Raw genomic sequence first — 13,273 nt, 5'->3', positions numbered from 1 at the left:
GATCTATTGCTTTCACAAACAAGCTGGTCATGGTGTATGTTATAAAATCAATCTTTATTTCCACGGTATCTAAAATGATAAAAAGCGTTATAACAATGGCACAGTCTTGCCAAAGCAGCAAGAAATAAAGGCCAGAACACTTACATGATATATTGCACACAATGAAAATGTGCAAAAAGAGCAAACCTTTACACACACCTTCACACTAACACGCATATACACATACACTGCCCTTACACACGACTGCCCATTAACACGCATATACACATACACTGCCCTTACACACTCATATCCACACCAGCTTACAAACATACAAATACCTAAAATGCATTAGGGCAGGGGAAGTGGCATCTCTGCTCGCCCCCTCCCCTATAGATATACTACTGTTTTTGTTTTAGGGGCCCCTAGAACGCTGGGACCCAGGGCAACTGCCCAGTGTGCCCAATGCATTTGAATGGCAACATTAATGTTGGGCTGGTTAGAGAGATCCGTGATCTCCCCAACCAGTCTTGCAGGCTGCAGCTGCTGATCGGGCAGCTGTGCACCCCCTCGCTGCTGCGCCTGAGGAGAGTGCTTCTCTCGCCTCACCCTTGCTATGGCCCTGCATATAGCTTATAAAAAAATAATCACATTCAATATAGAAAAAGAAATCTAAATATAAAAATTTAAGGGTCCACAGTTCCAAAGTATAAATGCCAAGCCAGTCCTCACAGCATTTCACCAACATATGGCTTCTTCAGGAGGCAAAAAAAACAGAGACTTCTTCTCTGCTATTCAGATTTTTATACCAGACTATGCATCAGCTTTCTTTTCAACGAGATGCACGCTGAGCACCTAAAGCTCCTGTGCAATACAAATCGTATGACATAGACCACTGGTGCTAAGGAAAGTTTTTATAACCAAAAATATATCATCTAGATGATACTGGGGTATTTTTGCCTCCTGGAGAGAATATAGCTTGGCAAAATGTGTTGGAAATTTTGAATTTTTTATTTTTAGATTTATATTTTTCTAGATTGAATGATTATTTTTGTATGGGCTATATGCCCCTGAAGCACTTTATGCCCAGAGAATTTCCACACTTTATGATTGATCCAGCACTTTGAAGATTTCTACATGTTTGTACAGCTTGCTCTTTTTTGCACATTTTCATTGTGTGTAATATATCATGTGGGTCTTCTGGACTTCCTGCTGCTTTGGGGATACTGTGCCATTGTTGTACCTCTTTTTATCATTTTAGATACAGTGGACGTAAAGATTGATATATAAGATACGCCTGTCTGAAGCAGCTTGTTTGTGAGTGCATTAGATCAGCTATGTTTTAGTACCATTATACTGTATATTCTTCACTATTTTTTCCCCACTGCATGAGCGCCCTTTGCAGAGTTAAGATACTAATTAATCTGCTGGCTGTTTCCAAGGGCTGTTTCTAACACTCCCCTGCCTACTACATATAATAATAATAATAATGATAATGATAACACTCAGACTTTAATCAGTTCTTGGTCACATCTTAGATTTAAGATAGCTTTCTGCTTATCCCATGACTGTATACTTTTCCTAACTCTGCCACTTCTGCTGGGACGCTTTTCCACTTATCTACCACTCTCTGAATAATACAAATCTTCTGTAAAATAATCTCAGCCTCTCACCCTCTACTTTCAGAATATGACTTCTTGTTCTAACATTTCTCTAGCCTTCTATACATATAAGCTATACATACTGAGATCCTTTAGTCTTTCTTAATATTTGTTATCCTGCAAATCACTTTTTTTATCACCCATTTTTATAGCCTTTCTCCTAACTCTCTCCGAAATGCCAATATCCTTCTGAAAATGGGGTCTCCAGAACTTTATGCAATACTATAGGTGAGGTCGGACCAGAGATCTGTAAAGCATCGCCCTCTTTTTTGCTACTAATGCCTCTCTCTATGCAACTGAGCACGCTGCTGGCTTTTTCTGATGCTTTATTGTATACCTATAAGTCATCAGAAATAAATAATCATTAATACCTTTCTTATGTTGTCGCAGACAGAACAGCACACCCAATGCGATATTCTGTCTTGGTATTTTTATATTGCAAGTGTATTATTTTACATTTAGCAACATTAAACTGCAGCTGTCACACCCTCGGCTCTTGTTCTAATTTACTTAATTTGCCATTTGTCTTGTTTCACCAGGAATGTCTACCTTGTTGTAGACGTTTGTATCATCTGCAATAAGACTTACCTTACCTCCAAGACCTTTTGTAATATTGTTAACAAAAATATTACGAAGTATGGATCCCAGTACTGATCCCTGGTGTACCTCACTAGTAACAAGCCCTTGCTCTGAATAAACACCATTACCTACAACATTCTGTCTCCTGACGCTCAACCATTGCCTTATCCTTTCAACATTTTTTTTCTTTTATCTTTTATCTATTTAAACATCCAAACCCAAACAGTTCAAATTATTTATCAGTCTTCTATAAAGGACAGTGTCAAATGCCTTACTGAAATGTAGATCTGCTATATCTACTGTCAGGTCTATTATTTTAGTTACCCAAAATGAAGTTAGTTTGACAAGCTCTCTTTGCAGTAAACACATTTAGAATGGTTTCCATTAATTCTCCAACTACAGATGTAAGACTTAATGGTCTGTAGCTGGCTGAGTCTTCCTTGCTACCCTTTTTGTGTAGCGGTATTACAGTTGCCAACTTCCAAACTACTCCTGTCAATAGTGACTAGAACACTCCAAAGCTCTTGAAATAACTTTTAGTTATCTCATTGTTTCCCATGTATTTGTCTGTTTTTAATTTGGAGAATCCCTAAATGCACATTACATCATATCTTGCTTCCTTAGCAATTCAACATGCATCTTTTATCTCTGTGACATGTTGCTCCAGGAAATCACCTGACATGGTTTCTACCTTCATAATCTTCCTTCAAAATCCCAACTCTCTAACAACAAATATTTCCTCTCACAGGAATTTTTTCTTCTTACCTTATCGTTAGATGTAGTCTTATCTACAGGGGGTCTCAGGTACCTCTACAGCAGTGTTTTGAGATATCCCGGCATTGTGGCTGCATTGTGAAAAGACTGTGAAGAAACTGTGGGGCATGCTTCTTGTCCACAACTCTTACTCATCCAGAACCAGCTGTAGCCCACCTGCAACTTTTACAAGTCTCCTATTTTACAAGTACTATGTATAACTATACCGGAACCATGAAAAGTTGTTTATGATCACAACTAGGTCACTTCCAGACAAACGCTGTACTTAGACAGGCCTCATCATTCTCAGCCATATCCAATTCATTTTAACTAAAATTCCTAAAAAAAAAAAACTTTTATGGTGAGGATCTAAAAGGCTCTGTAGATTCAGACCTCCACCATCTAAGATATATATATAGCTAAGATATATATGCAATATAAATGCAAATGCTATGTCACTAACACTAAAATTGCACATATACGGTAATACTAAATCCTACTGGGATTCCAATTCTGAAATTCTTGCTCTTGTACTGGTAAATAATGCTGCCACTCTCTAATGCAAAATGGATAAACAGACGTGGAATATTTTCCTCAATTTAATCAGTATGCAGCTAAACTCTTGATAAATATATAAACATTGTGAGCAATTAAATTTAGCAATGATTGTCTAAGCTTCATCATAATTGAATGATAACAATACAAATAATGTGTGGGTGTTCTTATGAGATGCTTAATGCATTACAAGACATTGAATTTTTATTACAAAAATTTAGTATGAAACAGGAAAAAATACTAAAATAGTAATATTCTTGTTTGTTATTGTGGGTTTATAAGGAAAAAAAAATTCTGTCGTAAAAGTCCATCCCCACAAAAAAGTTTGTAGATGCATACATTAAAAAACAGTATACACTAGAATATATTAGATGTTAAAAAAATGATTGGTTTAAAAAGAAATGTCCCAATTTTGTAAGTGTCGTAGTATGGGTTTGTTGCAGTGTTTTGAATTCTGCCTTCTCTGCAGGATTTTACTGTTATTTTTCATAAATAATTCAGACACTGAGAACAAACGTATGGCTTCAGGCAGCATTACCCCAGCGTTTGATGTAACATCCTTTGATACATATAGGACTAGGCTATAGTATCCAGGTACTATAGCTTAATCTTTGTAATACACAATAAGGAAACAAAATTAGACAGCAATGTTTATCTGTCACATTCAACAATTTAAAAATGTGTGCACAAAGAGTAGTTTTGAACTACTACTTATAGCCATTGTGAGTGCAGCACCCATGTTTATCCCACATTTGATATGCATACACTTGTCTAGTCTTTCACACACTCTCATACCCCCAACATTTCTGCTATCCAACTGGAGACACTTGTCGGAGGTAGTATCAAGTCAGTAAAAAAGTGGAAAACTCTGCACTCACTTGCTTCAAATAGTTAATAAAGTGAAAATGTGCTTATAGGAACAAATGGGAAAGGAAAACACAGGTTGGATAAAGCTTAACGTGTTTTGCACCCATGCTGGCGCCTACTCATAAGCTAAAACCAGGACTGTCCAACAAAGAACTGTGGGGACTGTTGGGAGATGGCACCCATTTGCATGCTTTCGTACACTGTAAACAGGTGCCAGGCTTGTGTTAGGGGAAGGTGTGTGAGCTCATAATACGTTCCTCGTTGTGTCCTTCCAGCCATTGCTAGGTGGGGAAGACTAAATGTATTACATGGCCCTGGCACATTGAACCAGACTCTCCCACCTCATGCAGCAAGTCCTCTTCAAACCCAACACTGCTTGAGTATTTCAAAATACATGGTATTTATGGTATTTTTTTTAAAAAAAATTTAGTTAAATAATTTTGTGTTAAAATAATCGGACAGCAGTCCCTTTAGATGTGTGTAATTGTCATTTATCATATTAAAGTGTATTTCAATGCTGCAGAAATATGTCAAATAAAAGTGTATTTAAGGTATCATTAATATTGTAAAATGTGAGATTTCTTATCATAACATATTACATTTAGTATAATAATATAGTCATATAGCCCTAATTAACAGAGGGAAGGACTGATATTTAACTGTTATATATTAATAACGCTAGCTTGGGCCAATAAACAAACTGTATTGTACTTGTTAGCAACAATCAAAGTGTGATCAAAATTGTAATTATGATTTTTATTTAATTTTGATATTTAACACTCTCTGCAAAACATATCTAATGCAATTTTAGTGCCTTAGGGCTCAGGAAATAATTTTTGGCTTTTGTCACAACCACTGCCTGTGTGATTTTAAATAGGATTTTGAATTGGATGGCAGCTGTGATGACATTTATTTATTGTTTTTCTGCATGAAAAGCCACAGGGAACGATTTCTATTATCTTACTTGTCTCTGAGAGCTTGTCGTGTTTGCTGTACCTTCTTTGGTTTTTTTAGAAGAGTAGGGTAGCTAGAGGGATTAACAAGAATAAATATACTTGTTGTTCCTAGCATATCCAGAATTTTTGACTTAGGAGAAAGTCATTTTATCTTTCAAGAAACTGCCTGTAAGCACTTTATAGGTCACACTATCCTTTAAAATACAACCATACCAACATGTGCCGCGAGCGTAAAACCGATTTATAAAAGAAAACAGCAAAACACTAAAAATAATGGGTAAATTTAATAAAATAAATAATAAAATGGGTAAATTTTAGCAATTTTGTGTTTTTTTGGCTTAATTATTAATGTAAAAACTATCCATCAGCATTTATGTTGTGTTGTATGTGGGAGCTGCCATAATGCTGCCACATCCCCTGTTATAAAACCAGCACAAAGAATTTTTACCCTTGATATACAATTGTCCAGGACTAAATAAACCAACCAAAGTCCTTTTCCATGTTTGATTTACCCACACAAATTTCAAATTGCTTTTTGTTCCAGCTTTCTTTTAAAACCGGGGCAGTTTTCAGACCAAGTTATTGCCCTGCACCCATCAATTAAATTGTACCCTATATCAGTGCTGCAAAATGGATAGTGATCACATCTTGTTGATGCCAGTTATGTCAATCCACATTTTTCCAGTGAGTGCAGCTGCTATAAAGGAATGCCCAATTGTGTGATCAGCCATTCACACAACAACAGTGTATTAGAGCATGCACCAAGGGGCATTAAACTGGTTCCGATTGCAGGAAGCAATGCTAGCTTCTGCTTACAGGGGAAAGTCTAGGGTGTCATTAGAGATATCCCTGCTGCTGTTGCTGCAAGAAGACTGAATGTACTAGTACATCCCAAGAAACACCCTATCACCTTCTTTGTGGATGTACCAGTAGATATCTCGAGGGGGGTTAGTTTCATTATTAGTTGAGTTATTACATTTATTTAGTTATAGAACTATAACATGTAAGATTTAAGAAAAATGACAACTTGTCTATAATATCAAAGGGTACCATTTAGTTTAGTGCTCACAAGATACCACTAGAGGGAGATGAAGAGACACAGTTCTTCCCCACTTTGCAAATGTCTTGTACCGAGGGCCAGTTCTTTTTCTTGCTCAGTTACCTATACCTGTTTGTTTGATAGCTAAGGCTTACCACTACTAAACAGTTAACACACCTGAGCACAATAATGTCAAGCATTTATTGGAGAGATTCCAGCTTGCATTCCTCTGTGAATCTATCTGCATTATGCTGGCCTCTTGGTGCACTTGCGCAAAAGAGTGGAGCCACCTGGACAGCCTCTCCCCTGTTCCTCCAATTCAGGGAGAGGGTGTGCCCAGAGGCTCCCCCTTTTGTGGTATTTCACTGGAAAGCCAGATTCACAGAGGGGCAGAAAAATAAAAGAAGTCACAGGGAAAAGTGGGCAAAGAAGCAAGACATTAGAACAAGAAGAGTCAAAAGAAAAAACAGAACTGCAGTATAGGAGAAAGACACGGAAGCGGTCAGCGGAGGAGGTTGGGAGACATTGAGAGAGAGTGTGAGAGTATAAGAGAGCGTGAGTAAGAGTGTGACACAGGTTAAGTAAGAGTGACTCTTTTTGGTTCATTTTTGTTTCCTTGGGGGTCATTTCTTGTTTTCAGAGATTCGTACAAATTAAGAAATTTGGCAGATTTTGTTAAAATTGAAATGCACAAGTCTGCAATACTTTGGGGAGTGCAGGGGAAGCAGTGTCCCCAACATCTCCTACTTCATGCATTGCAAAGGAGTCCTTAAGCTTCCTTACCTCAAGCTTCCATTTGTGCAGGGAGCCGGTGAGATGTGCTGATGGAGGCCCAGAATTCTATTCTCCCCACCAAAGGCTACAGCAATCCATAGAGATCCCCAGCACCAGAAAAAGCAGATAAAATGTTATGGTGAAATATTAGGTGCACAGTGTATTCCACTTCTTTGTGAAACATTCCGACAGTTGACCTCAACAACCCCTGGCATGATACCCACACAAAACCTCCACATTTAAAGAGGCCCTATATTGGTAATAGAACAGAAGTTATTTGGGAAATCAGCACACCACAATCATATTCTATATTGATGGAAATGCGTCGTCCCTGGTACCGATCCAACCCTAACGCCATCTGTTGGAACATTTACATGTAAAGTAAATCATTTTTAGAAACCCTTGTCTAAAGCATGTTTTGTTTTTACAAATGCTTCATTTTACAAATAACACATTAATAGAAAATTATAATATGTCACTGGAAATACAACACTTTATTGGGCTTCTATTTTTTTTATAGTTTTTGAGCAGACGTTTCTGTTTTCGCATGGATTAGGGACAATGATAACTTTAGAGCGGCTGGGTTTCCCAAGAGAGCTGCCAAATATATTGTTATCGTTTTTCAAGTAAAAATATGTTATACATAGGAAAACCGGCCAAGAGATGATATCAAATAATTAAAGCAAATATTGTGCATAAAGTAAATCAGAAGACTGTGTGTTCAGCTTCCAAAGACACTATATTCTTTGTGGTTATTCTGTAACAAACAAGTGAAAAATAGAACAGTAATTTTGGACTCATTTTATGAGTTAAGGTTGTTTTTTAAAATGTGCCATAACCTTGCAATTCTTTATAAAAAATATAACAACAATTACTCACTAGGAATAAACTATATCTGAAACCTCATGCTTTCTTCCAGATAAATACTACAAAGTAGATTTACTACCCCAAGCTGTATTTGCGGTAACTTGTCAAAAATGCACCCACCTGTTCAATTCCTTGTTAACACAAATAGCTAATCAACCAATCACATGGCAGCAACTCAATGCATTTAGGCACGTAGCTGTGGTCAAGACAACTTGCTAAAGTTTAAACCGAGGCTCATAATGGGGAAGAAAGGAGATTTAAGTACTGGCTGATCTTCACGCACAACCATCTGTAGGGTTTACAAAGCATGGTCAAAAAAAAGAGAAAATATCCAATGAGCAGCAGTTGTGTGGATGAAAATGCCTTGTTGGTGGCTCGAGATGACAGAAAGGCAACAGTAAGTCAAATAACCACTCATTACAACCAAGGTGTCCAGAATACCATCTCTGAACGCACACAATACGTCAAACCTTGAAGCAGATGGGCTACAGCAGCAGAAGACCACACCGGGTGCCACTCCTGCCAGCTAAGAACAGGAAACTGAGGCTACAATTCGCACAGACTCACCAAAATTGGACAATGGAAGACTGAAAGTACGTTGCCTGGTCTCATGAGTATGGATTCCAGTTGCAACATTTAGATGGCAAGGTCAGACTGTGGTGTAAACAACATGAAAGCATGGATCCATCCTGCCTTGTATCAACTCGGTAATAGCAAGGTTTACCTAATAAAGTGGCCAGTGAGTGTATATACAGAGCTACAAATCCCACCCCCCCCTCCATGATCCAACAATTATGACTTACAATTGGCAGAAGCAAAGGAACCAATGTTCAGAGTAGTGGTGAGCAGCATCAGAGTGGGAGGTGTGTCAATTTTAATGTGCATGAATATTTCTACTATATGTAAGTTTGATCATTAAAGTGTACGCAGGAAGTGCTTTTTTACAGTATACACTATGGACATTTTTTTCTATAGCATGAAGATTCTGCAGCGCTCTACAAAGGGCAGAAAGGACATAACAATTCGTATATAACATAACAAGATGACATACATAAACAACAGCTTTCTTTTTTTTCTCTGTAAATCTGTATGTTGGCTGCAGAGCTCTGTCCTGCTGTCACTCAGTGTTCATGCTGGGCCCATAATTGACTATATTTTGAGTTGGACAGACAGAAGCTGTTTTCTGCCAACATGCTACATGTGTGTTGATGGAAAGAGAGACAAACAAATTCTAGCTAACGCAGCACTAGAAGTCATTGCTGTGCTTTAAATACAATTTAGTGTGCTGATTTGCAACATCCACCATATAATATGGTATGTATGTGTTTCTTATATTGTATTTGTTGCTTCCAGCTGTAACACATTATTGATCAGTGATTTTTTTTTGTGATCTCACACGTATGCAGATTAATTTGTTTGGTGGTAATGTGAGTATGTTAATCCTTCATGGTGGTTGCACTGGGCACGTTCTTGGTAATGTTAACATTAATCAACCCGTACATATCTGTTATTTTAGTCTTGTATTATCTGATTACATATTTGAACCTTTTGTGGTATCTACCATTTTTCTACCTATTTACTCAAACGTAGACCAAGGAGCAGGGCAAGAGTAACAGAGTTAACTCTGTTCTCCACAAGACAAAAGAGCCGAACCTCTTCATGGTGGCACAAATAGTTTTCTGCCTCTTAGACTTTTTGCCTAAGATCACGTGTAGTACCTCCTTTCGGAGGGTGACATCCACTTATCCTGTGAAGTCAAAGGTGTGATAAGTCAGAGGTGCAAGGGCACTGGATCCCTAGCATTAACACAACTATGTGCCTGCTGTATTACCTTGTGTCTGAGCTCCTAATATACCTGGTTCCAGATGTGGAGCAACTACTTGTGGAGTACCTTGCAGGAACTGGCATTTTCTTTACTTCAGTCTATTTCGGGTCTCTTGCCTACCCTTTTCCTTCCTCCTCTCACCCATCCCCCATGAAACCACCAGTCAGTGGGAGGTATAAAAGTCTTACCAATCTCTAACTAGACATAAGATACAATGCCCCTGGAAACACGCCAGCGTCACAGCAAGCAAGTCAACTTCAAATACAAGATCTCAAAACCCACATAAACAAATATATCGTGATAACACATGGCTCTGAAACGACTGTCACTTAACATCAAGGTCCTCAGTTCACCCTACAAACTAGGAATGCTATTAGAAGACGCAACCAAAATGAAATCGTCTGTGTGCAAAAGACACATTTTGCAACAAACAAGATACTTAAGGTACATGAAGCATTTTAACCTTGTATATCACAGCAAAAAAAAAGCCGAAATATCACTTTGGTTACATAGCTTGTTGGCTATAACTACTCAATATGTAAAGCGAGACCCAAAGAGGAGATATATCAATGTAGTGCTTAGCATAGATATCAAACTATATACAATAATTAATATTTATGCCCCAGTTTCAGAGCCAGCACAGTTCCTGAAGAAAGTACTTTTGGAAGCAGAACACGTCGGCTCTATTGTGGAAACATTAACTCAGTACTGGATCCTCTTGTAGACACTACGACAAAACTGTCTGGGAAATACATTAAAACGATCCAAATTCAAAGCACTGAGATTAATCATTATTCTCTCAGGTGCGTAGAACATATTCGAGGATAGGTCATTTCTTTCTTGACAAACATTTCAGGCAGTCAACAAGTGTTATATTGGCCTAATCACATGGTCAGATCGTGCCCCGATATTCCTGGAAATAAAAGAGGCCTTTCCAGCCAAAAGATCTAGTCACTGGCGTATTAATGACCACCTTCTATCCAGACGAAGGAATTTCCACCCACTATGCTAACAGGGCATCAACACCATCCCTAAGCAGAAGCCTCCAACCACGTGCCCAATATCTCTTCTCAACACAGATGTAAAAATCTACACTAGAAGGTCTCCCACTTCATGGTTGCATTACTCGCCAATCTCCCAAAGAAAATCTTGTACAGGTGTTACCTAGTGCCTCTAGAACTTCCTTGCCTATCAGAGATTGCGTTATTATATATGTGGCCAGATAGAATACCTATGCACTGGAGACTCTTAGCTGCCCATATTCTAGTAGCAAAACAGCAAAATTTTAAATCTATCCCATCAATCTACCGTATTTGCTCGATTATAAGACGACCCTGATTATAAGACGACCCCCCAAAATCTGAATATTAACTTAGGAAAAAAAGAAAAAGCCTGAATATAAGACGACCCCAAAGGAAAAAAGTTTTACCAGTAAATGTTAATTCATGTAAACTATTTTTTAATAAAAGCTATGATTGAGAAAAATATTTTTTTTTGTTTTATATTGTTTGTATTTGTTTTATTTATTTGTATTTTCCAACCTGTCCCCCAGTTACGCACATCTGCCCCCAGGCTTGCCACTCCAATATGGCACTGTGGCCCATGATATGCCTTTTAACCCTCTATATGCCACTGTGCCCCATGGTATGCCTTTTGACCCCCTATGTGCCACTCTGCCTCCAGAAATGCCTTATACCCTTATATCCCATTCTGGCATTTAGGGGGTTAAAATGCATATTATGGGGCAGAGTGGCATATAGGGAGGTATAAGGCATTTCAGGAGGCAGAGTGGCATTAAGGGAGTTAAAAGGCATTGTATAGAGCACTCTGCCTCCAGAAATGCCTTATACCCCTATATGCCACTCTGGCATTTAGGGGGTTAAAAGGCATATTATGGGGCAGAGTGGCATATAGGGAGGTATAAGGCATTTCAGGAGGCAGAGTGCTCTATTAAATGCCCCCTTAACGCCACTCCAGAAATGCCCTATGCCCCCATTTAACACACACACACCCCCTTTTTAGAATTTATGATTTATCACTTATATCAGATTTGAACATATCAATAAGACGTTCTTGTTTACTGGAACAATATGAATTTGTTATATACCGTAATATTGCCTTACATCGTATGTACCTCTTGTAACTAACTTTACTGGAAAATTATTTTAATAAAAACGGTGAAAAAAAAAACTGATGGCAAACAGGACTGGAGCTCTACTACTGTCTGTATTCTTGGATGTTTCTTTCATTACAGGACTATTTTGTACGCATTTTTAGGTCAAGTAAAAGATTTCAATGCAAGGTATGCACTTTTTGAGCTACTGTAGTTCAGAGCTTTCTCCTCAGTGTCATTTGAGGAGGAAAGATTTTTTGATTCTTTAATTTTGTGTTGTGTCGCTTCCAGGCTAGTTTTTGCGCGTCTTCAGCTTCAGTATTTCCCATGTATTCCCATTGTCTCTTGGGAGTTTGTTTTTTTTTGGTGTACCCATCATGTTATAAGTGTTCTGGTTGTGTTGGTGTAATCATTAGTCGTACCTGAGCAGCTGCCTTATTCCTGCTGGTGTCCGGGTTCATGTTCTCTTGCTGATATTTTGCTTCCTTGGAAAACATCAGGGTTACGAGGAACAAACCTAGAGGAAAGCTTTCATTTGTATACAGGGGCTCTGGCTGAGCATTGTCAGAGATTTTATATTTTGTCCGTCCCATTGTTCCTTTGTTTCACTTAATTATAAATTTAGCGATAGCATCTGCGAGTCTACAAAACAGTACTGGATATCAAATTCAGCACATTGCCACAGAACATATGGAGAGGTAACACCATTTATGGAAATAAATCACTACTACAATGCAGAAAAAGAGCACTCTTTTTAGATATGAAATATTTCCCGACATTTGTTAAATGTAAATATTCAGATAGATATCTTAAACTGGCTGCTTTATATGTACATTATAATGAAGCATATCATTGCTGAAACTGTAAAAAAAAAATATTTTTGCAAATGAATTAGACATCTGTGCAGCATTTCAATGAGAAAAACAATTTCGCACAGATGTAAGTAAAATGTAAATACATCTAGAGTTGGATGATGTCTACAAGAGTAAAATTCTTGATTTTTTTTTTAAATTTATTTCTTTACATTTGTTCATATCTTGTGTTTTCATTGAACCATAAGAGTTGAGTGTAAATGTATCCGTGTTCTGCAGCCTTAAAAGTCACAGTTTAGATAGAAACAACATCATATTGCACTACATTTATTTATATAGCACCTGCAGATGCGATACAGCTGTTACAATCGGTGGGATAATATGATAAAATGTATATAATATTTAATTAAAATATTAAAAATGCATATTATTATTAAAGCCCCAATAATAGATAGATGATAGATATATTCACTAAAGGGAGAGCTGACAGCAG

This window comes from Spea bombifrons, chromosome 2 (genome assembly GCF_027358695.1).
Source record: "Spea bombifrons isolate aSpeBom1 chromosome 2, aSpeBom1.2.pri, whole genome shotgun sequence".
NCBI lineage: Eukaryota > Metazoa > Chordata > Amphibia > Anura > Pelobatidae > Spea > Spea bombifrons.
Note: the sequence above shows the minus strand (reverse complement) of the source record.